The sequence below is a fragment of the Lonchura striata genome, chromosome 14 (genome assembly GCF_046129695.1).
Source record: "Lonchura striata isolate bLonStr1 chromosome 14, bLonStr1.mat, whole genome shotgun sequence".
Classification (NCBI taxonomy): domain Eukaryota; kingdom Metazoa; phylum Chordata; class Aves; order Passeriformes; family Estrildidae; genus Lonchura; species Lonchura striata.
In genome coordinates, this window is record NC_134616.1 from 4666712 (window position 1) to 4681093 (window position 14382).

The 14382-nt window shown below is 41.4% G+C and overlaps 1 long non-coding RNA gene across 1 annotated transcript in view; it reads left to right on the forward strand.

Moving 5' to 3' along the window:
- The first annotated feature begins 701 nt into the window (after window positions 1-701).
- The window catches only part of LOC110477807 (uncharacterized), a 48638-nt gene continuing 34957 nt past the window's right edge, over window positions 702-14382 (forward strand). The window contains exon 1 of the long non-coding RNA XR_002466657.2: window positions 702-827. This is a non-coding gene — a long non-coding RNA (uncharacterized LOC110477807). The remainder of the gene's footprint in view (window positions 828-14382) is intronic.

Sequence of the window (14382 nt, forward strand, 5' to 3'; positions counted from 1 at the left end):
AAGCCAGGCCTGGTTGCACATTGTTGGCCACCAGCAGCCTGTGTTTCAAAGAACATTTTGGGGGTTACTCTGCATGTCTGAGACGTTTCATATTTAGGGAAGGTACTAATGTTTTTTACATCCACATTTGAGGCTGTTTCGCAATATCTTCCATAGCAGTGAAATGACTGTGCCACTGCTATAAACATTTATTCAAAGCAATCATTATTAGTTCAAATATTTCAAATGTAGTGACACAAAAATTATTCATCAGTATGATTCTTTAAGTTGAATTAGAACAAGACAAAGAAGTGCAAATCCAGGAATTTTTTTTTTTGTTGTTGTTATTTAAGCACTACTTTAGGATCTTTTCCTGCCCACAATGAATTTCCACTGTTCCTTCAGCTGATTGAAAATTTTATGGTTTTTCAATCAGAATTAGTTCAAGCTACTAGAAAACATCCTTTGTTCCTACATTGATAGGAACGCAGTATTCTCCTTTCTTCCTGTTTGGCCTCCTCTGCCCTGGATGCAATGGGAGTAAACACAGTGGAAAGATTTGTGTTCCAACAAAGAAGAACAATTGCAGCAGTGTTTAAATTCACAAGGTTTGAGGATTGTAACTGGAGTTTATTTGAGAGTGGGGGGAGGAAATGTTTATCCCACTTCATTTTAGAGGCTCTCCCTTTGCCTTATCCCTGCTTATCACAGAGGGACAAACGTCTGTCCCTGTAACGGAAATAATTCCCATTCTATTCCAAAAAAACAGCCCAGAAGCCATGGGATCCCAGGAACAGGCTTCTCCCTCTAGTGGCAGCAGAAAGGGAGATGCAGAACTCTTGGACCAGGTAGTTTCTTTTTCTTTTTTTCTCCTTCGGGAAATGAGGTAAAAGAGCTGCTGTTTATTTACAGCTTCAAAGAAATATTAATATGGTACAAAATATCTGCAGCTGCCTCCTGGTTCTCCTTAGTCACTGAAATACTTTAAAACCAATGCACTGAATGGTGTTTCTCTAATTTTTAAGACCTTAAGGCTCAAAGTACAACAGAGAGAACTTGAGAACCACCAATTCTGGTTAGTTTGGTGTCCTGCTGATTCTGGTGGCAGAATCGTGGAGCAGACACTGTACTTGGGAATAAGTGTTGGGATTAATTCAGCGTTCCTCCCTGCAATGCCTGGCACTGGACAGCCTGCAGAGAGGGAGGGATGGGGATATTCAGAGAACTGCCTTGGGGAGTGTCTGAATCATATCTGGGGCTACTGTGTTTATTTGACACATAAAATGTAAACCCACATGCTCTCAAGGACTAAACTGCCCTTGTGCCCCTGTAAGGAAAAAAAAATGTCTATAAGCAGGAGATGCTGAACACAACCTAAAAGTCAAATAATAAGCCCAGTTGAACACACAGAAGCCGTGGCTGCCCCTGGATCCCAAGAAGAAGAAGCCAAGGCCAGATTAGATGGAGCTTGGAGCAACCTGGGACAGTGGAAGGTGTCCCTGCTCCTGGCAGGGTGTGGGATGGGATGAGCTTTAAGGTCCCTTCCCACCCAAACCATCCTGGGATTCTATAAAACCTCTATCTTCTGTCCTATTTCTGCTTTCCATCTCCTGATGGTGCTTTAGCTACCCAAGAAGAGCATAAACCCACTGATATTTGTTTTAGATGAGCAGAAAGGTTGACCTGTGGAGGGAGCCTGGGTGAAATATTTGTCCTGGTTGGCTTCTGGCTCTGTCACTGGTGTTTTAGTCCCCATGACTCACTCCCTGCTTCTGCTGAGCATTTCAGTGTACACTCTCACTTTAATAGATCACATGAAGGAAAGGTGGAAACAGCATCTTAAATTCAGGGAGAATGTGTCCTTCAGGCTCTGGTGCTGAAAATAGTGTTGAGCCAAAGGATGTTCTGTTATCAACAGAAAACACAAGACATCCTCATCCCCAGTGTGATTGGGGTGCAGCTCAGCCCTCCTTTGATGTGGGGCTGCAGAAGAGGTGTCCTTGGCTGTTTGGGGGTAGAACTTGTGTAAACTGCTTCATGTCCTTGGGAAGCTCCACCTGCCTCTGGGGTGGAGAGCTCTGCCTTGGGAAGGCCTGAGGAGGAAAACGTGGCCAGAATCTGCTGTGGCATTATTGCACCCCTGGGACACAGGAAAGGTCTGCCTGACCTGGGAGGTCACAGGAGTTAGTCCAGGAACTGGAAGGTTTTCCATGAGGGAGGAACTTGGTGACTTGAGAGTGAAGTGCAAACTCTGCTCCTTCCAGCTGGGGTTGATAATTGTCAGGGCAGCCAAATCCCAGCTTATTTCTTCAAAAGTTGGTGATATTTCTTGTGTCCTTTCTGAGCCCTGTTTCTCTGGGACCTGGTCCATGTTAGGACTCTCTGGGGAGAGGACATGGCACAGGAATTCTGGCAGGGATCTGAGGGATGCTGGTGGCTGCCTGGGCTCACCTGGGTTGGGAGACTTTGTCCAAGGGTTGTGTTTTCCTGCCCCCAGTCCTCAGCACCAGCTCAGCTTGTTCTGGTGTTTGCCCAGGAGCCCTCCTCAGGATACCTAGGGGGTTCCTAAGGACAGAAAACTCTTCGGGATTTATTTCTTTCATGCTGCCTTCTGTGAGATGGTCTATTTAGTTATTTTCCAAATCAAAGAGCAATATTTTAGGTTTTTAGCACTGTCACTTCTTTGGGTAGCACCTTGTCCTGACTCTGGCAGACACCCGAGTCTTGTTTTCAGCCTCTTATTTCCTCCCTGGACCTGAAAACTGTTCTAATTTTATTTTACCTCCCTGCAAAGTTTCTTTTCATTCACTGCCTTTGCTTTTCTTATCGCTTTTTATGCTCTCAACTTCATTATGCAATTGTTCCAACCCTGCTCTGTATTTGATGTTTTATAACTCGTGTCTGCCTTTTCTTCCACTGTTGATTACTTTTACATTTTGATGTTCCTTCACACTGGCTTTAGAGGAGAAAAAAAATAGCAAAAACAACTTGAACATTCCCTGTGCAATTACTGGGAGGTGGCACACACAACCCCCGGGCGTACATTAATTTATCTTTGAACACTTTCTATTTCCTCCGTGTCCTTTCTCTCTCCAGCTTTATCATGCTGAATTTCACCCTGCACTTACTCTCCCAACTTTGCTCTGCTAAAATCTAATCTACTTGTTTTCTAACTTCTGGTTGACCATTAATCCTGGTGAAATCCTTAAGGGCTGAGCCCAGGGTCTCCCCCACACTTGCATCCACTCATAATTGCTGGTGCAGGAGTCTTGCTCAGGAATTATTCCTTACAAAAAGCCACCTTCTTCCCAGACATGCTTCAGATGATGGAAAAGAATACGTGGTGGGACCCCATGCACAGTAAAGAAATTATTTTTCCCCAGATCCCCAGGTGTTGCTCACATCCTGTCCCCCTCTTCAGATTTGTCTTTCCCCTTGGCTTGGACCCAGCTGAACATTTCAGCATCTGCCCGAATTTTGAACAACTGGGACGTGGGTCTCAAGTGCTGCAGTTTTGGTACTTCCATAAATTTCCTTAAAAAACAACCAAATTGGATTGCTAAGCAAAAAGTCTTTGTGTTAAACAGCAGAATTCTTGAAATACTCTGGATGAGCCCTGGACTTTTCTAGACCTGTAAATCTATTTTCAGAAAACTCCTGAAGGTTATTCCCATTAAAAACAGTTCTTGATACCCACATAAATTCCCAAGGCACATAAAATTCTACCAGGGTGGAAACTTTGAGTGTGTTTGTCTTGCTCTTCCATATCTTTATCTAGTTCTTATATTATATGTAATTAACACATTTAATGCTGACTTTAATTGACCTCATCAATGTCATGGCTTATTAAGCTTTTTATCGTGTAATGTTCTTTTTTCCCCCCTCTCTGTAATGATCGCATACATTTGTTTATCATAAATTGAATGCATGTATTTTGGAAAATAAAATTGAAATGCCAAGTGCTTTTCAGAAATTCTTTCAAGCACAGTAAAAGAGATACCTGGGTGTAGTTAAATTTTTATAAAGTGCAACATGAAAACATGTATTTACCTTCATTGTTTTTTCTGTCTTCCACCTACTGCCTTTTTTCCCAGAAAGGCAGCTGACAAAAAATAAGAAGGAATATTTCTTGTGCTAAATGAAAACAACCGAAATCTCTTTTTATTTATTTGGTATTTAATCTCAAGTGGAAACTTGCAATCAGAACCTGGGTTTCCCGTTCAAACTGGAAAAATATTCTTCACAAATAAGTGCTTGGAAGGGGAGAAAGCTCTAATTGTAACTGTTGGGTCTCACAATAAATATTTCTGTAGTGAATTTGAATTGATTAATCTGTCACTTTTTTCAGTAAAGTGCAAAATCAGATCAGCTCCCATCTTGCTTATTTACATGGTCAGCTTTAATTTGTCATTAGTTCTATTGAGTAGCAAAGCTTTTAGTGCAGAAGATACCTCTTCCACGTAATGGATAATCATTTAGTGGAATATAATTTAAAAGGATTTATCTGGTCTCTCTGCCATGGCTGTAACCTAACCCCAGTATGATAAACTTCCTCCAGGAGAAGGATTAGCACTTTCTGGTGGCTTTTGCTCGGGAATTTGTTCAGTCATTAGTTCAACACCCAGCTTGGCCAAAGTGCCTTGAGAGCTGCACTTGGGGACTTGACACACTAAAAGTATTTCTGGGTTTGGCTGCACTTTGTATTAGAACACTTTGTGTCAGGTTATCCAGTAGGTTTTCAATCCAGATCCCTGTCTTGCATTATTTGGAAGATAAGAGCAAGAAATTGGAGGCAGAGGTCAAGAGAGTTGGAAAGGTTTTGTGTGAGACGAGGGGCCAGGAGCTCTACCTGGAAAAAACAGGGAATCATAAATGAAAACAAGTTTTTGAGCAAGTTATGGGAAGAGACTGGACAGATCATTACAAGAATTTTGACTTGCAGTCAAGGGCCACGAGGGGAAGAGCTGTTATTTTTCTCAGAATCTGCTTTTCTGGACACCAAATCTGTATCCTCCCAGCCAGAGGGATGGGAATATCAGCCCTCCCAGAGAAGCACCCTTAATTAGGGATGCAAGTTGCTGTAGCGTTTTACACTCCTAGAATCTCAAATGCTGAAGAATCCTGACTTCAGTCCATTGTTTTTCTTCCCTGCTGCTGAGCTCTGGCACTCCTGGAAGGTGACAACAGTGGCATTGCAAAGTGATGAGCTCCAAAGCCAGGGCAGTTCCTCTTCGTGCCTCTCCAGCACAGGGCAGTACTGTGACAGGTGGAGTTTGCATTGAGGAGTGAAGGTTTTTCCCAGGAAAATCTGCAGCAGGAACAGAGAAGAACTGTATAGGTCCAAGCATTTCATTTTTTTTCAGGGAGTGGGTGAGAATATTTTCAGTGGTGTTTGGACTGATGTTCTGGGACAGTGACAGCTGAAAGCTGGACCTGGAGTCACCAAACTAAGGTTTTAGGGCAAAAACCTTGAATTAATACATGATTAATAACTGAACAAATTCAGCACTCCTCATCAGCATGGACTGACCTTGTTTTTAGTGCTAAATGTGAAAAAAAAAAAAAAAAAGGGCTTCCCAGGGCTTTAATTTGATTTTGCTTCTCTTATCCTGGGTCTGCCTGGGTTCCAGAGCTGTCACCACTGTGGAACAGGATCATCCCTGCTCCTGCTGGAGCTCTGTCAGTAGGGCATGGCCAGGGTTGATGACAGATGTGACAAGAGCCTTTTGGTTGGGCCTCTTTTGAACCTGCTTCTTTCCTCTAACTCTTCTTTTCCTCTTGCTGCTAAAAGAGAAGTTTTAAACTCCCAAATAACAAAGACCGAACACCCTCTTCAAAACTCCCCGTTGCAATTTTAATGATCATTTTTGTTTGTGTAATAATCCAAGGCAACATTTTGAAGCTTCATTTTTGGAAAGGATTAACAGGGACTGTTTTAATCTTTCCTGTAGTATATAAACTGCTGGAAAGCAATCCAGCAATCCAGAGGCAGTTACATTTTCACTGATGCCTGGAATTGAAATACTCGTTGATTTTTACTTTTTTTTTTTTGGCAACATTTCTACTTGAGGAAAGAACTTGAGCGCAATCAATTAAAGAAAGGATCTGATTTGCTTTGTAATTGTTTTTCTGTCTCTATGAATGATGTAAGGGCATTTTGGAAGAATTTACTTCACTACTCTGTCTTTTCTAAAATAACAGGTTTACTGGTTGATTTATGGGTTGTTTGTTTTGTTTTTGTTGTTCTGTCTGTAGGTGAGAAAAAGGTTAATTTGCTTGAGAAATCATGTCTATGCCAGAGAAGGTCAACTTGTTCCATCATCGTGTTCTGCCATTGGAGCTGACCTCAACCTAAACACGGCGCTTTAAGGCAGGAATTAGACATCCTGTTTTTCTCCATGCTTTTCCCAGCATTTGTTTTCTCCTGTTGTCGTTTCTCAGAAAAGGCAGGAGGGTGTGACTCCCAGGAATGAATTCTGCTCCCTCCAAAGTCGTGTTTTTGACATTGTGCTTCAAAAACTTCGATTTTTGCTGTGGCTGTGCCAAGCTGTGTCAGGTGCGACTGCCCACGAGCCAAAACACCAACAAGTCTATTTGGGAATTGTGCTGAAGGCAGGAAAAAAAAACCTGGGAAATCATAAACATTGGGAATATTAATTGGGTATGTTAACTTCATCAAAGTTAATGTCCATGGATATCAAAGCATAGTGGCCCTTGTGGGTCCTGGGGATGTTCCAACTCCTCTTCCTGTGCTTCCATGATTTGTAGGATGCTCACCAAAAATGATGAACCAAGGCATCCAAATCCTGCTTCTTGCAGCCTGGATTCATCTTTTGTCAAAGGGAAGCATTCTAGGAAGTGATTAAGAAAGATGAAGCAAACTCCCAATAATGTTTAGCTGCAAAGTTTAGGAGAGTTGGTGGAGGAAATGTTAAATCAGAATGTTTAATCAGTCTGTAGGATTCACTCTGGATGTGTCACAAGTCATGTTGGTTTCTCCCTGTTTCCATTTCTTGTCCTAAAGTCACCAGAAGTTTGGAAATTGGCTTGGAGGTTGCACCTCTCATGCTAAATCCAGCTTGGGGAGGTTGTGCAGCTGGAGATTCATCTCCACCCAGACCCAAGTTCTACAGTAGTTTTGGAAAAGAAACGTGAATGAATTTTGTGACAACTTCATGATAAAGTGGTGGTTAAGAGGATAATGCAAAATTTGAGAGGCAAGTCAGCAAGAGTCTCTGTGTGTGTGTGCAGTTTTGGTGTGGTCTGTGTTGTTTCCTGGAAGTTTCACATGGAAAAAGAAGCAATTCAATTAATTAGGGTTTTTTTTCTCTAGTTACTCTCATACCTGGGGTGATACTTTGCTTTTGTGGATATGCAATTGCTATTAAATTACAAGAGATGCTGCAGTGGGGACTGGAAAGAAAATAAGATTTTTTTTTCCCCCCCTTTCTTTTACTGGATAAGAGTAAAAAATGTGATTGGAGTTTGTCAGCATGGAAAAAGTCTGAATTTACATGCAAAACTTTGATATCGTCAACCTTTTCAGGTATAAAATGCCCTGGAGTAAAAGGCACGTGCACCAGATTTTACATAATTTACTATTTTTGATGAAAAATCGCATCAAAGTGACACCTGAGGTACCACATCATTGTCCTTTGATAAGAGATGGAAGTTGGTCAGTCCTGTTTTGACATTTATTTGTGCTGATTCCCAGGGCCAAGGAATGCCAGGAAGAGTTGGTTATACACTAACTTCTGAACTGGAGTGGCAGAGCTGGTATTAAAGATCTTGGATTTGCTTTAGGCTTCTTGTGCATCAATATAAAGCTGTGGTGGGTTCTTCAGGCACTTGCAAGTCAAAACACTTGATATTTCCTTCTCTTTTTTTTTTGGTAGTTTCTTGACTTAAAAAAAAAATTATTTTTCTCACAGTAGTTGTTTAAATGTTTGTAGAATAAGTGCTGAATTTAAAAAAATTTGTGCATCTACTTTAAATTTCAGCAATGCACAATAGTTCCTGTTGTAGGCTTTACCAACCTGCAGAATTGCTCTTGGCTTTCCCCTCCCCAGGGCAGATCATGTGTCACGCCCTGTTTAACTCCTTCGACAGACACATGAAGAAATTTAACTTCTGCAGAGCAATCAGACCTCCCCTGCCCTTGAGCCTTCACGGGGAGGATGTATGAGTTGGGATTTTCAAGTACATATTAAGAAGTTTATTGCCAGTGGAGTATGCATAGATCAATATTCAATATAGCTGTAAACACACGTCCTTCACACAGATGCTGGATGCCCTTCCTTGGGCCTGCAGCTCCCTGAAACACCCCTCACAGCAGGCCACAGACAATAAAACATCATTTCTCTGCTTGCCTGGCCCAGGCTTTGCTCAAGCAGATGCTCAGAGGGGAGATTTTTACACTTTTGGCCCATTGGTTCCACCTCCTATTTGATTTTTTTAATGTGAGATATTCAGGTGAGGGAAAGGTCTTTCCCCAGTATTCTACAGTGCTTTCTCACTGCTGGCATTTATTAGCAGCTGGTGTTTCCTGTTTGTTGGGGCAAAAACCAGATGAAGTGTCACGTGTAGATCTTTGTGCTTTGCTGATGGAGAGAGCTCTTGGAAAACTCACCTGAAGGTCAGCTGGGGCCACAGCTCTGATCTGTTAATTAGCATCTTCCAAGAAAATTATCAAAAGTTGGGCCATTCCCACCCAATAGATCACAATAACTGCAAATCTTTGGGGGTAGGGTTCTCCCAACCCCAAAAAGGCTTTTCATCTTGTCCCTAAAGTGAGGGATAGAAATCCTTCTGTGTTAAACTAAGAGGGGAAAAGTGTGTTTGGTTATAAAAGTTAAGCTGCTGTGTAAGGAATTTCTGCTTATTTTGCTTGTTCATTTTGAGATTGTTTTGAACTGGACAGGGAGTTTGTGGGGATCTGAGGGCTGTCATAGCTGAGAATTGGGCTCTTTATAATTCAGAAGAGTCTTTATTCACTTGTTTATCCTGTGTCAGAAGGGCTGTGCATGAGAAGTAATTGCCAGAGGATAAACTCCTGGCAGTTCCCACTGAACCCATGGCACATGCTTGAAGTGCCATCCAAGCCTAAACAACACTCAGAATAAAACAGGGATTTGTTCCCTTCTTTGTGGATTTCCTGGTTCGAGATGTCTTGTCAGGTTGGCAGAAATAATTATTACTGGGAGAAGATGGGAATTCTTCCCTCCAAGATTCCTCATTCATCCGTTCGCCAGGAGAACAATTAATGACAACTCACTAATGGCTGCAACACTTTATTTTCTCTTTGCAGTGGCATGTGCAGTCCCAGGTTTCTGAGTGCTGGGTACTCCCTGCCTGGCCCCAATTACTTTGGCAGGGAGGATGGGATGCTGCAGAGCTTCCCCTGGCAAAGCAATTCCCAGCCAAGAATGGGTTGGAGCTGCTGGCACTGAAGTGGTGTCTGGGAGCAGCTCTGGGTAGTGGGAATCACTGGCTCCAGCAAAGCACGAGCAGTTGAGGTTTTAACTCTGTAATTAATTACCACAGATTTGGATGGGGAGAGGGGAGAGAATTTGGGCTTCAGGGCAGGGTGAAAATCTGGGAGATTTCCCAACTGACCAAATATTTCCTGTAAGATGAGACCAATGAGACCGAAAGACAGAAAGATGTTAAAAACAAATATCGGCTAAAATGAAAATAAAACCAAATTTGCTCCATCCAGTTTCCTTTTCAAGGCTTTTGTCCTGAATCTGCAGGTAGAGCAGGGGCTGGTATCAGTCTGTGACTTAAGGCTGGGAGTCAGCAACATTCCTTGGTCTGTTTTACTCACCTGGTGGCCCAAAAGCTGCAGAGCTGAGCTGGAAAAGCTCCCTTTGGTCAGTCTGGAGCCTTTTGTCCTGGGCCATCCACCAAGCCCATCTCCAGGGCAGGGGGAATTAAGCAACACAACCCCAAACCCCCCTCCTGTACCTCTGACATTTTGCAGAGGTGAGAATCCAACTGACTTGGCTGGGACACACTAAATGTTTCCAAAATCCTGGTGGATAAATTCAGTATCTTAATATCAGAGGTGCTGGTGGAGGCCAGGAGCTTGTCTTTCACATCCACTGAAAATGTTATTTTTAGTGCATTACAACTTCAGACTTGAAAGGAGAAAAGCCCAACACTAGCTAATAATTAAGTGATTAACTGTAATAATATGCTGCACATTTTGAAGTGAGCAGTATAGGTTCAGATGAATCAGGAGTGAATTTATACATTAATACTTATTCAAAAGTGTGTTTTATGATTTAATTACAGTTCTAAAAGAACCAACCCATAGAAGGAACATAATGCCCTGATGTTTGCATTACTCTTGCACAAGAAAACATCCAAAGTTTGCCTGTTAATTAATGGATTCTGTGTAATTTATCTGTATCTGCACTGCCCTTCCCATTATGCTGCTATGGCTGATCTTGGGAAGCAGAGCTGGGAGGCTGAGTTCAGGAAGGGATCACTCCTCATCCCAAAAGTGCTGCTGTAGCAGAAAGAGCCTTTGATCCCAGAGACATGGCTGTGAGATTTAGGACTCGCAGCATTCCCATTGCTGAATATGTAATTTAGGTCACTGAACTATGTTTTGGTGGAAGATACTTATCTATTCCACTTCTTGCTGATGTCATGTGCTGGGAAATCAGATGTTAGAGTGCAAAAATACATGAGAGGCCAGGCTTAAAATGGCATAAAATATAAATGTGTCTGTGACTGGCTGCAGTTCCTGGTGGTGGTTGGGGATGAAGTTCATGTCCTCATTGTCCTGCTCCATCCAAACTGATAAAAATTAAAAAGTCTGGTTTATCTTTCCTTTTATTTTAAGTGCAGAAGGGGAGCAGAGAAGCCCCAACCCACTGTCTCCGACTTTCTTTGCTCTAACTCCTCTGTTCAATTTGGAAAAGCTGAGAGGGTGTTAAATTCAGGTGTTTTCCCTGTAGTTCCAACAGAGATGTTCACTACTGACAAGAAAGGTTAATTCAACCCAAAATATCCATCCTAAAGATGAGGGATTTAAAAGGTGCATGGACACCTTGTTTTGAAAATAATCAGTTAAATCATGTCCTGATTTAATGCAGTCATGGCAGGCAGTGATGGTCTGTAGGTAAATTCTCCTCCCAAGATTTGCTGTGTGCAAACTACTTCTGTAGTTTTCGAAATTATTTTTTCCCTTCTCCTCACTTCCCCTTTGAAATCCTCCATATTTTTACTTTAGGGAAATTGTTAACAGAGAGAAAACTCAGAGAAAGATATGGAGGGGCTTATCTTAGTTGTAAAAGTACTCAGAAGTTCAACTGATAACAGCAATGCAAATTTAAATAAGTAATAAAACCTCTCCAAACCTCACCCTGGGGTAACAAAAAGAAAATATGGCTCTGAGATAATTCATCAGGCAGTGCTCAGCAAACACAAAGAGAAAAATACATTTTTTTCTTCCTTAATTCTTTCAGGGTAGAAGAAAAAAATCAGGAAGTTTTTCTCTTCCATCTATGAAGTTTTAGCAAATAGTGATCTGTTGTGAGAAATATCAGCTACTCTTGCTAGCAAGTATTTGAAAATCTCTAATTTATAGCAGCAGCTGATGCCAAGATAGCAGCCTGGATTTTGCAGATCAATCTTCTGTAGCTGCTGAGATCTGAAGTATCAGAACTACCAAGTTCACATTTTCTGTATTTTTCTTTATCAGATTCTAACCCATCTGTAAAACTCTCCAGCTCTCTGACACTGTTCCTATTGAACAATATAATCCAGGGTAGCTATCAATCATTAATGGTTCACCTTTGCAGTGAAACCTGAAGATTTTGGAGCAAGATTTTCCTTACTTATGATCTTCCCTTGTTCCTTAAAGATGAACATACTGTCAGAATGTTTATATAAAGAATGTCTATATAAGCATTATATACAAATGCACATACTTATGTTTATTATTGGTTGGCTGTACTTATTTGTTCTTGCTAATGGCTAATTAGTTTGGGAGAAACTTATAAAGCTAATGATGATACAGTGCTAAATTCCATGCTGAATCAAAGATATGAGCCTAGAATTCACTGTGAGATGGTAATTGCTGAGGTTATCAAGTAGAAGGTATCTGCAGTTTGGCATAATTTGTCATTTATAACAACTCTTACTAAAAGTTCCAGAATTTACAGATGAGTTGATCCAGATCACCTTTGTACAGCAGTTAATTATTAGCTCCTGCACTACCAGCTTTCACTTCTAAATTACCTCCTCTCTCCTTCAGTCTTGATTTTAAAAACAGTTTAAGACTGTATTTGCCACGAGGCTGCTGAATTTATCTTGGGCACTGGTGACTCAAATTCCACGCTCAACTCTCTCAACACTCCTCGGAGTGAAGCTGCTGCTCAGAATTTGTCTCCAGAATTATTGGAGGGATCATATTTTTAGGAGTTTGTGGCACAAAAACTGATTATTTCCTTGACAGACAAAAGGCACAAATAACCACTGATCTCAGATAAATTCCCGGAGTTTCCCCTTCCTTCAGTAGCTGGCGTTGTGAAATTAAAAAAAAAAAAATCATGTCCGAAATAATTAGGAAGTGTCAGGGAGATTTCCCACACCAGCAGGGACTCTGCAGAATTCAAACTGCAATTCCAAATGTTCCTGAGCCTCTTCAAACCCTCCCTGATTGCTACGGTGGGGTGGAAAATAAACACAGGCATTTTTTACCAAACAGAAATTTAAACTCGTGGTCCATGAGATGAGGGTAAGATTTTGCTGCTGGGGTGGGAAAGGGGAACAGGCACATCCAGGGATTTTCTCTTTACCACTGCAACTCTATTCCTAAGTTGAAGATATGTCATGGTGCAAAGAAAAAGTCTTTTGGAATTCCTTATCTCGATAAATTTTTTTTGTTTTTCCTGGATTACAGTAACTTTTTGTTTGCTGGTCATTGGTTTCTTTAGCAAGTGAGATATATTGAGACATAATTCAAAATGACAGGACAGGAGTAACCAATACACGGTGCACAAATGACTCCCTGTTAACATGTCACGTATTACATCCTTTATTAAAACCAGCCCCTGCTCCGTGTTGGCAAACAGCATTTCCAGCCATCCCCCAGCACAGCTTTATGATGGATTGTCCTGGAGCTTGGTTGTATGTGCAGTAAAGTATCAGCATCCATATAAACACACAATCTTGTTCTAATGGAGGGTTTTTTCCTTTATATTGTCTTTGTAGGGATTTCCATTCAAACAATCTTTTTAATCACAGCTCGTAGTTTTAAATAGGCTTCCCAGGGCAGCCTGGATTGCAAAGCTTGGAGGAATTTCAGCATCCCTCTTCTGCACAATCAATTAATCTGAGAGTTAAGGCATACCTGACCAGCTGTCTGCCTCAGGTCTGCAGTCTGCAGCTTCCTTGAATTTCTCCCATTAGCCTAAGTTTTTGTACAGCTTCCCTTGTACCTGGCACAGTGACTTTTCAAACAATATTTTCCCTTTTATCATATTTGTTTCTTTTATATAATTTATCACTTAAATTCCATTTAAAAAGCAAATCGAGCTGTGCATGAATCCCAAATTTCTCTATAAAGGATTCAGAATTCCCACATGCTCTGCTCAGCTTTACCCTCTGTGCCCAGCTCTGTTTCCTTTTGTGCTGGAGCTGGAAAATCCTGACTTTTTATTCCGGTGTCAGTGCAACAGATGTCTGAGTCCCATCCTCAGCCAGTGTTTCTGGAGCAGGCAGTGAGTAGGGATGTGACTGCAGGATAAGGGAGGACTAAGAAATGACAGGGGGTTTCAAACCCTGTGCATTTGTTCACAAGGTGCCAGGCATTGTTTTAAAGCCGAGCCTGTAAATAAGAATGAGTTATTATTTATTATTTATTGGTAATGTCCCTCATGCAACGTGAAAGCTTTTATCAAAAAAATATTGTAGGGCATTATCTTTACAAACAGGGAAAAAGCTCCAAAGGCTGAGGGGTGTGTGAGTGTGGGGAAGAGGATGGAGGGGGAGTGGAGGCTGCAGGAATCCCACCTCGGGTCCATCCCTGGCAGCTCTCCATCCCACAGCGAGCCCAGCACTGGAAAAATGCCCCATTCCCGTGGTGAGAAAGGTGATGGTATGTTTATCACACAGCCAAGAAATAAATGGGAGCCATTACAAAGGTGTATAATTCAGCAATTACAGTTATTTGTTTTTTCTGACACCCCCTGCAAACAGTTATCGCTTCAGTCAAACATAATCAAATTATCTTTTTTTTTTCTTTTTCCTGGTACTGTACATTAACAGGGCAAATAAAAGGGAAAATAGTGCAGTCCCTTGTAATAAAGAAAACAGCAGCAAACTATTAATGCTCTTTGAAAAGAGTAGTTTTAACAAAGTAAGCAAGAATCATTTTCTTTGGTTGAG